Source organism: Bombina bombina, chromosome 7 (assembly GCF_027579735.1).
Source record: "Bombina bombina isolate aBomBom1 chromosome 7, aBomBom1.pri, whole genome shotgun sequence".
NCBI classification, from domain to species: Eukaryota; Metazoa; Chordata; class Amphibia; order Anura; family Bombinatoridae; genus Bombina; species Bombina bombina.
This window is the reverse complement of record NC_069505.1, coordinates 500,023,606-500,036,511: the sequence shown is the minus strand read 5'-3', so window position 1 is coordinate 500,036,511 and position 12,906 is coordinate 500,023,606. Positions and strand designations below refer to the sequence as shown.

Sequence of the window (12,906 nt, the reverse complement as noted above, 5' to 3'; positions counted from 1 at the left end):
TGCTTTTCAACAAAGGATTCAAGACAATGAAACATATTAGATAAGTAAATTAGAAATGTTTAGGTTTTATGTTAATGAATTACCAGAGTGCGAAAACAATCACCTAGATTTAGAGTTCTGCGTTAGCCATCAAAAGCAGCGTTAAGGGGTCCTAACGCTGCTTTTTACTGCCCGCTGGTATTTAGAGTCAGGCAGGAAAGAGCCTAACGCTCACTTCCCTACCGCGACTCCAGGCTACCGCAGATCCCGTTATGCCAATTGCGTATCCTATCTTTTCAATGGGATCTGCCTAATGCCGGTATTTGGAGTCTTGGAAGAAGTGAGCGGCAGACCCTCTACCAACAAGATTCCTAGCGACAAAAAAAGTCAGTAGTTAAGAGCTTTATGTGCTAATGCGTGAATATAAAGCTCTTAACTACTGTGCTCTAAAGTACACTAACACCCATAAACTGCCTATGTACCCCTAAACCGAGGCCCCCCCCACATCGCCGCCACTATAAAAAAAATTTTGTAACCCCTAATCTGCCGACCGGACACGGCCGCCACCTACATTATACCTATAAACCTTTAATCTGCTGCCCCTAACATCGCCGACCCCTATATTATATTTATTAACCCCTAATCTGCCCCCCCCAACGTTGCCGCTACCTAACTACACTTATTGACCCCTAATCTGCCGACTGGACCTCGCCGCCACTATAAAAAAATGTATTAACCCCTAAACCGCCGCCCTCCTGCCTCGCAAACACTAGAATAAATAGTATTAACCCCTAATCTGCCCTCCCTAACATCGCCGCCACCTACCTACAATTATTAACCCGTAATCTCCCGCCCGCACCGTCGCCGCTACTATAATAAAGTTATTAACCCCTAAACCTAAGTCTAACCCTAACCCTAACACCCCCCTAACATAAATATAATTTAAATTAAATGAAATAATATTCCTAAAATTAACTAAATGAATCCTATTTAAAACTAAATACATACCTATAAAATAAACCCTAATATAGCTACAATATAACTAATAATTACATTGTAGCTATTTTAGGATTTATATTTATTTTACAGGCAACTTCGTATTTATTTTAACTAGGTACAATAGCTATTAAATAGTTAATAACTATTTAATAGCTACCTAGTTAAAATAAGTACAAAATTACCTGTAAAATAAATCCTAACCTAAGTTACAATTAAACCTAACACTACACTATCATTAAATGAATTAAATAAATTACCTACAATTACCTAAAATAAAATACAATAAAATAAACTATTCTATAATACAAAAAAACAAACACTAAATTACAAAAAATAAAAAAGAATTACAAGAAGTTTAAACTAATTACACCTAATCTAAGCCCCCTAATAAAATAAAAAATCCCCCCAAAATAAAAAAATCCCTACCCTATTCTAAATTACCAAGTAACCAGCTCTTTTACCATCCCTTAAAAGGGCTTTTTGTGGGGCATTGCCCCAAAGTAATCAGCTCTTTTACCTGAAAATAAAAATGCAATACCCCCCAACATTAAAACCCCCCACCCACATACCCCTACTCTAACCCACCCAAACCCCCCTTAAATAAACCTAACACTACCCCCTGAAGATCTCCCTACCTTGAGTCGTCTTCACCCAGCCGGGCCGAAGTCTTCATCCGATGGGGCAGAAGGGGACATCCAGACCAGCAGAAGTCTTCATCCTATCCGGGCAGAAGAAGACATCCGGACCAGCAGACATCTTCATACAAGCGGCATCTTCTATCTTCAGCCATCCGACGAGGAGCGGCTCCATCTTCAAGACCTCCAGCGCGGAGCATCCTTCTTGGCCGACGGACTAACGATGAATGCCTGGTCGTTTAAATGACGTCATCCAAGATGGCGTCCCTCGAATTCCGATTGGCTGATAGGATTCTATCAGCCAATCTGAATTAAGGTAGGAAAAATCTGATTGGCCGATTCAATCAGCCAATCAGATTGAAGTTCAATCCGATTGTCTGATCCAATCAGCCAGTCGTATTGAACTCGCATTCTATTGGCTGTTCCAATCAGCCAATAGAATGCGAGTTCAATACGATTGGTTAGTTGGATCAGCCAATCAGATTGAACTTCAATCAGATTTTTTTCAACCTTATTTCCGATTGGCTGATAGAATTCTATCAGCCAATCGGAATTGAAGGGACGCCATCTTGGATGATGTCCCTTAAAGGAACCTTCATTCGTCGGGAAGTCATTGGTTGAAGAGGATGGCTCTGCGTCGTCTCCGTTGAAGATGGCTCCGCCCCGCTCCGAATGGATGAAGATTGAAGACGCCGCCTGGATGAACACTTCTACCAGATGGAGGACCTCTTCTTTGCCACTTGGATGAAGACTTCTACCGGATCAAGGACCTCCTCTGCGCACCTTGGATGAAGAATTCAGCTTGACTGGGTGAAGACGACTCAAGGTAGGGAGATCTTCAGGGGGTTAGCGATAGGTTTTTTTAAGGGGGGTTTGGGTGGGTTAGAGTAGGGGTATGTGGGTGGTGGGTTGTAATGTTGGGGGGGTATTGTATTTTTTTTTATAGGTAAAAGAGCTGATTACTTTGGGGCAATGCCCCGCAAAAAGCCCTTTTAAGGGCTGGTAAAAGAGCTGATTGCTTTTGTATTTTAGAATAGGGTAGGGAATTTTTTATTTTGGGGGGATTTTTTATTTTATTAGGGGGCTTAGATTAGGTGTAATTCGTTTAAACTTCTTGTAATTCTTTTTTATTTTTTGTAATTTAGTGTTTGTTTGTTTTTGTATTATAGAATAGTTTATTTTATAGTACTTTATTTTAGGTAATTGTAGGTAATTTATTTAATTAATTTAATGATAGTGTAATTTTAGGTGTAATTGTAACTTAGGTTAGGATTTATTTTACAGGTAATTCTGTACTTATTTGAACTAGGTAGCTATTAAATAGTTATTAACTATTTAATAGCTATTGTACCTAGTTAAAATAAATACAAAGTTGCCTGTAAAATAAATATAAATCCTAAAATAGCTACAATGTAATTATTAGTTATATTGTAGCTATATTAGGGTTTATTTTATAGGTAAGTATTTAGTTTTAAATCGGATTAATTTAGTTAATTTTAGGAATATTATTTCGTTTAATTTAAATTATATTTATGTTAGGGGGTGCTAGGGTTAGACTTAGGTTTAGGGGTTAATAACTTTATTATAGTAGCGACGACGGTGCGGGCAGGAGATTAGGGGTTAATAATTGTAGGTAGGTGGCGGCGATGTTGGGGAGGGCAGATTAGGGGTTAATACTTTTTATTCTACTGTTTGCGAGGTGGGAGTGCGGCGGTTTAGGGGTTAATACATTTATTATAGTGGCGGCGAGGTCCGGTCTGCAGATTAGGGGTTAATAAGTGTAGGTAGGTGGCGGCGACATTGGGGGGGCAGATTAGGGGTTAATAAATATAATATAGGGGTCGGCGGTGTTAGGGGCAGCAGATTAGGGGTTCATAGCTATAATGTAGGTTGCGGCGGTGTCCGGAGCGGCAGATTAGGGGTTAATAATATAATGTAGGTGTCAGCGATAGCGGGGGCGGCAGATTAGGGGTTAATAAGTGTAAGGTTAGGGGTGTTTAGACTCGGGGTTCATGTTAGGGTGTTAGGTGCAGACTTAGAGAGTGTTTCCCCATAGGAAACAATGGGGCTGCGTTAGGAGCTGAACGCTGTTTTTTTCCAGCCCAAAATGCCCCATTGTTTCCTATGGGGATATTGTGCACGAGCACGTTTTTCCAGCTTACCGCTACCATAAGCAACGCTGGTATTGAGGGTTGAAGTGGAGCTGAATTAGGCTCAACGCACCCTTTTTTGAGCCTAACGCAGCCCCTCAGACTACTCTAAATACCAGCGTTGTTGGAAGGGTGCGTTGGGAAAAAAAGCAGCGTTAGCTACGCTGGTTTTTACCGACAAAACTCTAAATCTAGCGGAATGTCTGTGGGGAATGTAACCGTGTTTGGAAAGTTTTGAACTTGCACTTCCAAGTCGTCATGGGAATTGGAACAGCACATAGTCTACACAATTAAATTACAGGAAAATGGGGCACATTAAATAATGAAAGTATATTGCAAAGCTTTTTTTTACCAAGCAGAATTTAAAGGGACATTCCAGTTAAAATTGAAATACACATAGATGAGTTACATCTTTGAATAGAAACATATTTGCTATATACATATATTGGCAAAAAAAGCTTCTAGTAAAAGTTATGACATTTTTTAATTTTTTCTCTGCATGTGCATGTGAAGCATAGCTAGATATTCTCAGTGCACCAGCATTTTAAATACTGCAGCTGCTCTGAGTGTCAGTGGGGCTTGTATCATATCAGCAATTAACAAATTGAGTCTGTTGTGTTTAAAATGTTGGTGCACTGTGCATACTTAAATACTCTTTTGAAACAGCAATAGATTTTATTAGAATAATTTTTGCTTATACATTTATATTTCAAAAAGGATTCTATTCAAAACTGAAATGCATCCACGTGGATTCCAATTTTGGCTGGAATGTCCCTTTAGTGTCCCTTTAAACAGAATCCAAAATCTCACAATGTGGTGTGTCCCTTACTAACCTTATTTTTGTTCATTCTTATATGGATTTAGGAGAAGCACAAACCAGACTCTGAGTTCAACACGAACAATATGCTCATATCATGTCTGGACATGTTCTTTGCTGGGACAGAGACAATTAGCACTACGTTGAATTATGGATTACTAATTCTTCTCAAATATCCAGAGATACAAGGTACAATGTTCTGATATACGAGGCACATGAATAGGAACAAATGTTTAATCAGTTGTTCTCAGACTCATATTCTGATCCTTTGAATGCAAACATATAATTACCAATTTATTGGGCTCATCTATGGAGTATACACAAACCAATGTGCGATCTTACACCATTCCATCATTTTCTCTCAATACATTTATTGCAATATTCCAAATGTCCAAACTTCAAATTAAAAAAATGTATGTGGATATAAATATTGCAAACATAATACATTAAGAATTTCTAGCCCTGAATTTGTTGTTGATTAACCATCAAATTCAATTTGAAAAATGAAAAATGTCTAACATCGAATGGCAATATTTAGTTTTATTTCCTATAAAGAGACTTGTCAATAAGAAGTCAATATTAAACCAAGCTAAATAAAACAGGCTCAGATAAAGCCCAGAGTTTATTATTTTTTTAAATTTGTTTTAATCAAATTTACTGTTCTCTTTGTTAAAACAGTTCCTTTCCTGAGACTTTACCTAGATAGGTGTAGAAGTGCGCATGTGTCTTGAGCCCTATACAGCAGCAGTGTTTGCAAACAAGTTATACATTTACTGCTTAAAAAAACACTAAAAATTAAATAAATTTCATGCTCCTCCCTCTAATTATAGGTGCCGCCATTTTGGAACTTAGGTTACACTGCAGGTATCTGAAGAAGGGTTACTGCACATGTGCAAACACGTCAGCACTGGAATGCAATGAAAGGCAAATTTCAACATGGTTGCACCCACGACTAGAGGGAGATAGGGAATATCCACAATACTATGCTTATAAAATGTGCATAGGGCTAGATTCCACTTGAGCATAAACACTGCTAGAAGTAACCATTTTGCACGTGCTGGTTAGCGCTGGTATTATAAGTTGAAAGTAAATGGTTTGTGTGTGAGCTAAAGCCGATGCGCGCAAACTTCAGGACTTTGGATACTGTAGCACTGTTAATTTATTCTACCCATAGGGGTCCATTTATCAAGACTGCTGCTCCATAACCCTGTCCGCCTGCTCTGAGCAGGTGGAAACACATCGCCGAAAATCAACCCGATCGAGTACGATCAGGTTGATTGACACCTCCCTGCTGGCGGCCGATTGGCCGCGAATCTGCAGGGGGCGACGTTGCACCAGCAGTGTATTTAATATTCCCTGGCACCTTACATCCAGACTTGGTATAGTTCGACCGAGGTGGGCTGAATCTGCTCAGGACTTGAGAATCACACCGGAAGGATTGTTTGTATTACACATGCTTCTATTGATTTTAAATGCTAGTGAGTATGCATTTTGTCACATGGACTTACTCTGTAATAAATAATCTGCATTTGAGTCGGGCTGAGCCTGTGTTTCTTTGTCTCATACAGCTTTCTCCTTCTATTGGGTGTAATTTGGAAGTACACACCCACTAGCAGGCCACCTAGATGACATCACAGAGGATCCAGAACCACTTTCTAGATTGAACCATCTACGCTCTGTGCTTGTCCATTTTCCTAAACAGGGACAACACGTTTCCATTATGCACTGATCAGCATATATTTCTTCTACCACAGCGCCAATACCGGTATTGTTTTTCCTGAATACGGAGAGTGTATTGCTCTCCGCATTCAGTGAGGTCTGGCGGACCTGATCCGCACTGTCGGATCAGGTCCACCAGACCTTTGATAAATATCCCCCATAGACTTCAATAGAAATGAAATTGAAAAAAACACGTAATACATCGATTGTGCGCTAAACCCGACTCTATTTAAACCAAGTGCCCTAAACTATACCCAACATAAATTATTAACATTCAAATGTTCTTCACATAGTCAAAAATGTTCTATTTATTTTTAAATATATACAGTATATATATATATATATATATATATATATATATATATATATATATATATATATATATATATATAACTAAAATGAAATGAAAATTTAATGTTCACAATTCAAATAGTGAATGTAATTTAAAAAAAAAATAATTCTAATGTATTTCCCTTATTAAATTGTGCACTATCTTTTTATTTGCACACTTTTCTAGGCACCATCTTCTATTTGACATGTTCACAGTGTATAAGTATATGAGTCTGTGATTAGCTGATGACTGTCACATGATACAGGGGCTGGGGGAATGGAATTTAAAAAAAATCTACTGCTTAATTTAGAGTAAGTGCAATTACAATGCCTTTTTTATTATGCATTTATTGATTTTGGAGTTCTAATGTATTTATTGCTCCTTTAAATTTTAACTTGCATGTCTCTTTAACAAATATCATCTAGCCCATGTAGTTAACAGGTGTTTCTATGCTCTCAAAGTACTATAAAATGTTTATTTTTAATTTATTTTTTATTTAAGAATACCATTCTAACTTTTATACCATGTTTTTTACTCTTCATATGGAGGCAACAACATTTTAAAACCATCAACATTATTAATACCCATAGAGATAAAGTGCTTAATCATTTACATTTTATTATAGTTCACTATTCTATTTTTTGTCATTAAATTAATAATGAATAGAATGTATAGCACTGCCATATATGATTTTTATGATATATTTTTGTTTTAAGTATATTAATAATGAAAATAAATATTTTATAACATAAAATCATTTTCTTGCCCTAATTTAAACATACATTACTATTTTTTATTTTATTTTTTCAGCAAAGTTACACAAGGAAATTAACCAGGTTATTGGTCAGAATCGTCTTCCAAATATGGAAGACCGGATTAAGATGCCATACATGAACGCAGTGATCCATGAAATTCAGAGATTTTGCAATGTCACTCCTATGGGTCTCACACATTCTGTAACTAGGAATATTAAATTCAGGGGATTTGCTATCCCTAAGGTAACACACCAATAAATTCTGTTACAACATGTACACACTTCCAGATAAAGAAATATTGTACATACAATCATAATGGTCTTGGGTCAACGTCTTGTTCATATATTTAAGAAACATTCTCTATAATAAATTACAAAACATAAAAAAAAACATACATTTTAAATTTATATTTTTACAAACTAAGGATGGGTAATATTGTGGCATCTTGTTAAAAAATAACAAGTTTTTGACACATTAATTTATTAGAAAGAAATGTTGAATACTTGGAAACAAACATTAGTTATCTATATTTCATTCAACATTTGAATATACAATGTAATAGATATTAGATATTAACATTTGAATGTTGATTTTCAAATAAATCAATGGTAGTCTATAGGAATCAACATTCAAATATAATATTTAAATATTACTTTTCAATAATTTATTCAACATGCAAATATTGAAGTAAAATTTTTGAATGTTCACATTTGTTCTAAAGAAAGATTTGAATGTGGGACAGATGTTTAGGGAAACATTAATGCTACTCTCCAAATATATATATATATATATATATATATATATATACTGTATATATATTAAAAAAAAATGAACAGTATTTATCTCACAATATCTTTTTTTTCCCCCATAGGGCATTGATGTTATACCACTTCTCGGTTCAGTGTTAAGTGACCCAGAGCAATACTCTACTCCAGACAAATTTAACCCTGATCATTTTCTAGACAACAACGGCTGTTTTAGGAAGAGTGATGCTTTTATGGCATTTTCAGCAGGTACAAATGATAATAAATAATATGTAGTTTAAGTTTCATTTCACAAGATGTCCCACACGTTATAACGGGACATAAAACCTAATATTTTTATTCTTAATCCTCAACACTGAATTCTTTTGAGATACTTTTATTAAGGAATTAGATCCAATACATGATACAGCAACGTTTTGGGTTATCCACCCTTAGTCATGCCAATACCAATTGCACAATAAGAAATTACTCTAGTTCATTATAGCATTTACTTATTGCAGCTATATGTCCCCTTAAACCTGGTCTATAGAAACTTCTGAAAAGTGGAACAAATGTCAAGGGGAACATTTGTTATATTCTTCAAACTTAAAAAAACCACTTGTTCTTATAAACAATGGCCTATGTTTTACAGTATTAATTTGTGAAACATCTTTTCCCTGATCTTGCTGCTAACAGGGAAGCGGAAGTGCCTTGGGGAAGGCCTTGCACGTATGGAACTCTTCCTGTTTTTAACTACCATCCTGCAGAACTTTAGACTCAACTCTTCAACACAATTTACAGAATCCGACATTGCTCCAAGAATGAATGGATTAGCAAACATTCCCATAAATTACAAGCTTGCCTTCATCCCGAGCTGATGAGAATAATCTACCAATCAACTGTTAGGGCTCAATTAAACACAATAATTAACATGTACCCCCATCCTTTCCCAGTCTGTTTATTTTTTAAACTGTCTTTTTGATTACAGTTCTTAAAGGGATATGAAACAATTTTTTTTCTTTCATGATTCCTATAGAGCATATGATGTTAAACAACTTTTATTTTACTTCTGTTATTAAATTTGCTTAATTATCTTAGTATCCTTTTTTGAAGGAGTAGAAATGCACTACAATGAGCTTACTGACCACATTGGGTATAGCAAGAGGCAATGTGCAGCCTAGGGAGTCGATTTATGAATCAGTGGATGCTGCTTCCGGCCCACTGCTCCTTAACTCGTCCGCCACCGCTGAGGCGGCGGACAGCAATCATCCTGATTGGATACAATTGGGTTTATGGACACCCCCTGCTAGCGGCCAATTGGACGCGAATGTGCAGGGGGCGGCATTGCACAAGCAGTTCACTAGAAATGCTTGTGTAATGATAAATGCTGACAGCGTATGAAAAAACTCTGAAGAAAACTCTGAATATGTTTGGCTTTCCAATTCTGAGAACTGGAAGTAGTGAATGCTGCAGACTTCCAAAGCCTAACTCTGCCACATATCTGTCCCAAATTGGCCGCAGTGGATATAGTAACATACACTGCTGCAGAGTAAAATGAGTTTTATGTGCATTAAATGACAGTCTACTCCAGAATTGTTATTGTTTAAAAAGATAGATAATCCCTTTATTACCCATTCCCCAGTTTTGCATAACTAATACAGTCATATTAATGTACTTTTTACCTCTGTTATTACCTTGTATCTGAAACTCTGCAGATTGCCCCCTTATTTCAGTGCTTTTTACAAACTGTTAAATAACTCCACGGGAGTGAGTACAATGTTATCTATATGGCACACATGAACTAGCACTGTCTAACTGTGACAAACTGTAAAAATGCACTGAGATAAGAGGCGGCCGTCAAGGGCTTTGAAATTAGCATATTACCCTTACTAGGTTTAGCTTTCAACAAAGAAAATCAAGAGAACAAAGCAAATGTGATGATAAAAATAAATTGGAAAATTGTTTAAAATTGCATGCCCTATCTGAATCATAAAAGTTTAATGTTAACTAGACTGTCTCTTTAACAAAATAATTGTCCGCAAGTATAACAGCAGAAATAGTTCTAAGAAACTCACAATCCTAATGGAGAGCACACTGATATTTACCGCCTGACATTCCCTTCTGACATATTTGGTGGCACAGTAATGCATTCAGGACATCTATATTTGCAGATATTAAGCACAACTTAATGGTACATGAAACCCAACATATGTATTCCAATTTACTTCTGTTATCTAATTTGCTTCATTCTTTAGATATCCTTTGTTGAAGAAATAGCTATGCACATGGGTGAGTCAATCACATGAGGCATCTATGTGCAGCCACCAATCAACAGCTACTGAGCCTATCTAGATATGCTTTTCAACAAAGGATATCAAGAGAAAGAAGCAAATTTGTTAATAGAAGTAAATTGGAAAGTTGTTTAAAATTGCATGCTCTTACTAAATCATGAAAGAAAACAATTGGGTTTGATGTCCCTTTAGATCAACAGTCAACATAATATTTGTGATTCAGAGCAAACCAATTTTAAGTTTCCAATTTACTTCTAATATCAAATTTGCTTTGTTCCCATGTTTTTATTTGTTGAAGGGATACCTAGGTAGGTGTTTAGAGAACAATATGGCAGAAAACAGTGCTGCCATCTAAAGTTCTTGCAAATAGATAACATTCTTGCAAAACTGCTGCCATGTAGTGTTCCGGAGACTCGTAGGCTCCTGAGCTTATGTTAAAGAGAACATAGCAAAATTGATAATCAAAGTAGATTAGAAAGTTGTTTAAAAATGCATGCTGTATCTGAATCATGAAAAAAATAGGGGTTAATATCCCTTTAAATATACAAATATCTCTTAGCCGGACACAGCTGAGGAAGGGGGAGGAGCCGTGAAACGCGTAGTAAAGATTAAATGTACCTGGCCAGGCAAGCAGTTTAAACGGTCTCTTTACAATCTATTGCTTTTCCATTGATTTGTCAATTTAGTATTGTGACACACACTGCTTATTCGTTTTTATTAATTTTTTATGTAGGTACACACATATTGTGACATTTTAACTTTGTAAATAAACCATTGATAAACCCCTAAGTGCTGAGCCATTACAACCATTGTGCTGAGCTGTTTTGGAGTTTGTATATGCTATTAATATTAAATCCCTACTGGTCATTTTTATATATATATATATATATCCAGCAGATTCAAACTATACTGTTATTTTATGTAAATATCATGGCACGTGAGTTCTCTACAACAAAATGTGTGAAAAATGTATATTTTATAAACATTTTAATAAACAAATTTGTTAACAATTGTGTGGGTGTTTTTTAAACTCAAAAGACTATATCCTCATATAAATTTCATCTCTAAAAAGTAGAAAAACAGTAAAAGATTAGGGGCCTCGATTTATTAAGCAGCAGATAATGCATCCACGCCCCATCATTTCTGGTCCACCAGAAACGGAAGTTAAGAAGCAGCGGTCTTAAAGGGACATGAAACCCACATTTTTTTCTTCCATGATTTAGATAGAACATGCATTTTTAATCATCTTTCTAATTTACTTCTATTATCTAATTTGCTTAATTCTCTTGATATCCTTTGCTGAAAGGCATATGTAGATAGGCTCAGTAGCAGCTGATTGGTGGCTGCACATAGATGCATTGTGTGATTGGCTCAACCATGTGCATTGCAATTTTTCAGCAAAGGATATCTAAAGAATGAAGCAAATTAGATAATAGAAGTAAATGGGAATGTTGTTTAAAATTGGATTCTCTGTCTGAATGATGAAAGAAATTTTTTGGGTTTAATATCCCTTTAAGCTTGCTGCTCCTTAACTTCTCCGACACCTTTTAGGTGACGGACTGAAATCCTCCTGATCTGATCCAGGTGATTGACGGCCCCTGCTCATTAGAAATGCTTGTTCAATGTTAGATGCCAACAGCGTATGCAGTTGGCATTTAGCGATGTTGGGCGGACATTTAATAAATCTACCACATTATCTCCCATTATACCACTAGATTGTAAGCTCCTTGAAGCTGGGTCTCCCATTATACAACTAAAGTGAAAGATTCTTGGGACAGAACGTATCATAATACGAAACGATTGCAAGCTCCTTAGGACAGTTTCATATTATAAGCCTGTTATAAGCTTACTTTGACCCAGTTCATTGGGAAGCTGTATATCATATTACTAGACTGTAGTTTCAATGCGGCAGGGTTTCCCATTTTACTGGTAAACAATAAGCTCTTAATTTCAGACTTTTCCTTTACAGCTCCTATAACTTCTGCTTGGAATATAGTCCTTTTATGTATATTAGCCTTAAAAGGACATTAAAGTAATGTATTATATATACAGTATAAACCAGCAATTAATCACTAGGGGAGAGATGACATATGTGGCATCAGGTGCGAAACCCGGCATCGCCAATTTTTAGTCTAATCGAGCGATCACATATATGGTGCCGCATACAAGTTACGCACGTATATTTTACACGTTGCCCGCAGTTTTTACTACCATTATCTAACATAGAACTGGCATTGGCAGTCGGTATCACATATTCAGCGCAAGGACTTACGAGTGCAGAATGGAGAGATTTTATTCCATTTTCACGCAGCAAGCCTTGCACTGAGTAAAAGCTTGTAACTCCCTGGAAGCCTTAACAAACATCCAACGCATGCGCAATCACATACATTTAAGACGCACATCTCAAACAGTTAAAGGGATAGTAAACCCCCAAAATTTTCTTTTATGATTCAGATTGAACTTACAATATTAAACAACTTTCCAATT

The 12,906-nt window shown here is 36.3% G+C and overlaps 1 pseudogene; it reads left to right on the top strand.

Moving 5' to 3' along the window:
- Positions 1-9,006, top strand: part of LOC128636468 (cytochrome P450 2G1-like) — a 48,391-nt pseudogene extending 39,385 nt beyond the window's left edge.
- The last annotated feature ends 3,900 nt before the right edge of the window (positions 9,007-12,906 follow it).